Consider the following 5,763-nt stretch of genomic DNA (forward strand, 5'->3'; position numbering starts at 1 on the left):
TAAGAAGAATGTTATAAAAGGAATGTCTTTACAAATTCTGGGTTGCAGACACATTAGAATAATTGAAAATTATAAACATTGATAAAAATTATATATCAGTCTTATGGTGTGTAATATAACTGAGGGAATTAAGAGAAAAACTTGATATATATAGAATGTTGTGAACAAAGTCACAAGTGCTTGAATACTTATCTAAAGCCCTAAAGGATTACCCTTTGCATATGGCCTTCCTGGTAAATCCATTTTTATGTTTGTTTTTTGTGTGTGTGCGTTCATCTGTGCGTCTTCCCTGTCTGTTGCCCTGGCAATTATCAAAAAGCTCATTTGTAACAAGGTATAACAGCTTGGGTGCCTGCTTGAAGTATTTAAAAAGAGCATCTTGCTTTTAATCATTGGTGTACCTCTACAGGACTCAAGCTGATTAAACTCGGGGGAGTGGAGACTCAGCCCTTCGAAAATCAGGCTCCCACTTCAACCACTTCCAGTCTTCAAACCTCCCAAAAACTACGACTAAATAGGACAGCGTTTCCCAAACTTGGTTCCGGGGACCTCAAGGGTTGCACGTTATGGTTTTTGCCCTCGAACAACACAGCTGATTCAAATAATCAAAGCTTGATGGAAAAGTTTGTTATTTGAATCCACGGTGTAGTGCTATGGCAAAAAAAACGAAATGTGTTCCTCAGGACTGAGTATGGAAAATGCTGAAATAGCACATCACTGATTCTCTCTGTAGCAGGATTTTTTTGAAGGCAGTCCCCCACCGAGGGTAATCTTTCCTGCGTGGTTTTATGTCAATAGTCGAGAGGCACTTCACCACATTTAACGAATAGGAGGTTAAAAAGTGGTGAAGTTTCCCTTCAAAAGATCCTAAACTCACCATCTCCTCTGACATCACAGGGGGAAGCCATCTCTATACCCAGGACCATACTAGACCTGAATGGCACCCTATTCCCTACACTCTTAAAAAAGGTTATTCAGCTGTCCCCATAGGATAACTATTTTTGGTTCCATGTAAAACCCTTTTTGGTTCCAGGAAGAATCATTTTGGGTTCCATCTAGAACCCTCTGTAGGGCTCTACTATACATGGAACCCAAAAGCGTTCTACCTGGAATCAAAATAGTATTCTTACCCTTTACTCTGTACTTTGTTGAAGCACCTTTGGCAGCGATTACAGCCTTGAGTCTTCTTGGGTATGATGCTACAAGCTTAGCACAACTGTATTTGGGGAGATTCTCCCATTCTTCACTGCAGATCCTCTCAAGCTTTGTCAGGTTGGATGGGGAGCGTCACTGCACAACTATCTTCAGGTCTCTCCAGAGATGTTTGATCGGGTTCAAGTCCAGGCTCTGGCGGGGCCACTCCAGGACATTCAGAGAACTAAGAGGTCAGTAAACCCACTACAATCATGCAGTAACGTTACAGTGTACAGTCAGTAAGCAGTTTAGCTGGTATACACTCCCCATCCCGAAACAACTCCTGCATTGTCTTGGCTGTGTGCTTAGGGTCGTTGTCCTGTTGGAAGGTGAACTTTCGCCTCCAGTCTGAGATCCTGAGCGCTCTGGAGCAAGTTTTCATCAAGGATCTCTCTCTGTACTTTGCTCTGTTCATCTTTCCCTTGATCCTGACTAGTTTCCCTGCCCCTGAAAAACATCCACACAACAGGAAGCTGCCACCACCATGCTTCACCATAGGGATGGTATTGGCCAGATGATGAGCGGTACCTGGTTTCCTCCAGTTGTGACGCTTGGCATTCAGGTCAAAGAGTTCAATCTTGGTTTCATCAGACCAGAGAATCTTGTTTTGGATGGTCTGAGAGTCCTTTAGGTGCCTTTTGGCAAACTCCTGTCATGTGCCTTTTACTGAGAAGTGGCTTCTGTCTGGCCACTCTACCATAAAATCCTGATTGGTTGGAGTGCTTCAGAGATGGTTGTCCTTCTGGAAGGTTCTCCCATCTCCACAGAGGAACTCTAGAGCTCTGTCAGAGTGACCATTGGGTTCTTGGTTACCTCCCTGACCAAGGCCCTTCTCCCCTGATTGCTCAGTTTGGCCAGGCAGCCAGCTCTAGGAAGAGTCTTGGTGGTTCCAAACTTCTTCCATTTAAGAATGATGGAGGCCACTTTGTTCTTGGTGGACCTTCAAAGCTGCAGACATTTGTTCATACCCTTCCCCAGATCTGTGCCTCGACACAATCCTGTCTCGGAGCTCTACAGACAATTCTTCGACCTCATGGCTTGGTTTTTGCTCTGACATGCACTGTCAACTGTGGGACCTCATAAATGCAGGTGTGTGCCTTTCCAAATCATGTCCAATTGAATTTACCACAGGTGGACTCCAAGCACATTGTAGGAACATCTCAAGGATGATCAATGGAAACAGGATGCACCTGAGCTCAATTTCGAGTCTCATAGCAAAGAGTCTGAATACTTATGTAAATAAAATAAAATAACAATTTATTTTGTCATTATGGGGTATTGTGTGTAGATGAATGAGGGGAATTTAATCAATTTTAGAATAAAGCTGTATCGCAACAAAATGTGGAAAAAGTGAAGTGGTCTGAATACTTTTCCAATGCACTATACATTTGTATGCAACAAGTCATACTAATACCAAGGAGGCCTACCATTGAGACAGATGGCATCCGTGCCATTTCAGTTCAAGCTCATTGCCGACCAGCATAATCCCCTTGGAGGGTGTCGTCTTTAATATTGCTGTCTGTGGGACTTCAAGATGCCACAGACTAGAAGTAATGAAAATAACATTTTGCTGCAACGTGCAACACATATATGAAGGATATGTGTCTTCATTGACACTAGGCAAAAACATCAGTTTCTCAATTTCCCTCTTCTTTGTCTCACACATTACATGTGTGTATTTTCTGCTCTTTGTCTTTCCCTCTGTGCAATAAAAAGTTAGCTATTAAGAGGAAAGTGACGAACTAACACAAACCAGAAGGCTTTCTCTGCTGCTCTATGATCCAAAACTATAGTCATACTTAGATAAACCCACTAACATACTTACAATGAGAAAACAACCCAACCCTGAGTACCTTCATGTCCTATCTAAACAACCCTGAGTACCTTCATTTCCTATCTAAACAACCCTGAGTACCTTCATTTCCTATCTAAACAACCCTGAGTACCTTCATTTCCTATCTAAACAACCCTGAGTACCTTCATTTCCTATCTAAACAACACTGACATGTCTCCCACTGTAATGTCTCCCCACAGAGGATGCCTCCACTCTCATTCACTGGACCAGTTCAGTATATGATTCAACCCCTTCAAGTGGCCCATTTCTCTCTCTCTCTCACACACACACACACACACACACAGACAGAGGAAGTGAATCAGAGTGCGGCTGGGGGCTTTCTTTCAAAGGGATGGGACAGAAACGTCAGCGAGCTAGCCAAGCCCAGCAGGTTCTCTCTCTGTGTGTCTGTGAAAGGGAAACGCTCTGCGTGGACCACAGCTGAACCAGCTAAAGCCCGGACCTTAAAGGGGCTGTTCAACCATTGACATTACAGTTAAGATGGATGTAACTTTCAAAAGTGATCTAAAGTCTGCAGGCTACAATTACAGTAAATGGGAGTTGGAGGTTTGATGACAAGCTTAAATTCAGGCGTGAATTATCAGCACTTTTTTTGTGAATTAATCTGACATTTTTTGGTGAAATTATGGTCATTTTCTGACCATTTCTACACCGAAGAAAAATATGAACGCAACATGTAAAGTTTTGGTGCCATGTTTCATGAGCTGAAATAAAAGATGCCGGAAATGTTCCACGCTTCTCATGGATTTAATTCCTCAAAGTTCACATCGCAGAAGTCGTTGATTCCTCCACAGGTCGAATTTCATAAACTTGCACGTTTCTTGACGTTTTCCACCCCCAAGAATGGAATGGTGTTTTTCGATGTGGGAATTGCTTTCGCTACTCAAATGAATTAATTTGCCAAAAGAGCGCAACATCTTCTACCAAGACCACACCTTCTATGCAGCTAACCAATGAGAGACGACAATGATGGGTCTCGAGTCGGCATCAGAAAGATACAACATAACAACTGATATCTAACAAGGCAAACCCAATGGCATATGTGGGTATATGAAAATATACTGAACAAAAATATAAACGCAACATGCAACAATTTCTAAGATATTACTGAATTACAGTTCATATAAGGAAACCTTATTTAACTCAAATTTTGTGCACAAACTTGTTTACATACCTGTTAGTGAGCATTTCTCATTTGCCAAGATAATCCATCCACCTGACAGGTGTGGCAGAAGCTGATTAAACAGCATGATCATTACACAGGTGCACCTTGTGCTGGGGACAGTAAAAGGCCACTCTAAAATGCGAAGTTTTGTCACACAACACAATGCCATAGATGTCTCAAGTTTTTAAGGAGTGTTCAATTGGCATGCTGACTGCAGGAATGTCCACCAGAGCTGTTACCAGAGAATTGAATGTTCCTTTCTCCACCATAAGCTGCCTCCAACATCGTTTTAGAGAATTTGGCAGTACGTTCAACTGGCCTCACAACCGCAGACCACGTGCATGGCGTCGTGTGGGCGAGCGGTTTGCTGATGTCTACGTTGTGAACAGAGTGCCCCATGGTGGCGGTGGGGTTATGGTGTGGGCAGGCATAAGCTACTGACAACGAACACAATTGCATATTTTTTCAGTGGCAATTTGAATGCACAGAGATACCGTGACGAGATCCTGAGGCCCATTGTAGTGCCATTCAGCCGCTGCCATCACCTCATGTTTCAGCATGATAATGCACGGCCCCATGTCGTAAAGATCTGTACACAATTGCTGGAAGCTGAAAATGTCCCAGTTCATGTCCTAGACATGTCACCCATTGTGCATGTTTGGAATGCTCTGGAGTTACGTGTAGGACAGCATGTTCCAGTTCCCGCCAATATCTAGCAACTTCGCACAGCCATTGAAGAGGAGTGGGACAACACTCCACAGGCCACAATCAACAGCCTGATCAACTCTATGTGAAGGAGATGTGTCGCGCTGCATGAGGCAAATGGTGGTCACACCAGATACTGACTGGTTTTCTGATCCACGCCCCTACCTTTAAAAAAAAAAAGGTATCTGTGACTAACAGATGCATATCTGCATTCCCAGTCATGTGAAATTCATAGATTGGGGCCTATTTAATGTATTTCAATTGACTGATTTCCTTATATGAACTGTAATTCAGTAATATCTTAGAAATTGTTGCATGTTGCGTTTATATTTTTGTTCAGTATATTTTCATATACCCACATATGCCATTGGGTTTGCCTTGTTAGATATCAGTTGTTATGTTGTATCTTTCTGATGCCGACTCGAGACCCATCATTGTCGTCTCTCATTGGTTAGCTGCATAGAAGGTGTGGTCTTGGTAGAAGATGTTGCGCTCTTTTGGCAAATTAATTCATTTGAGTAGCGAAAGCAATTCCCACATCGAAAAACACCATTCCATTCTTGGGGGTGGAAAACGTCCAAGTTTATGAAATTCGACCTGTGGAGGAATCAACGACTTCTGCGATGTGAACTTTCGGGAATTAAATCCATGAGAAGCGTGGAAAGGAAAAAGCTACCGAACTTAACCATTAATAAGAAGCACTCCAGTTGAAGTTTACATGAAAGTGATGTTCTAGGAAAAAAACGGCAACGATAGCCATATTCTGCCGCACCAATTCGCCATATGGTTAGAGCGCGTGCCTCTAACTGTGTTTATAGCCCGTTGTGGATTATTATGAGGCGTC

This window comes from Salvelinus namaycush, chromosome 39 (genome assembly GCF_016432855.1).
Source record: "Salvelinus namaycush isolate Seneca chromosome 39, SaNama_1.0, whole genome shotgun sequence".
NCBI classification, from domain to species: domain Eukaryota; kingdom Metazoa; phylum Chordata; class Actinopteri; order Salmoniformes; family Salmonidae; genus Salvelinus; species Salvelinus namaycush.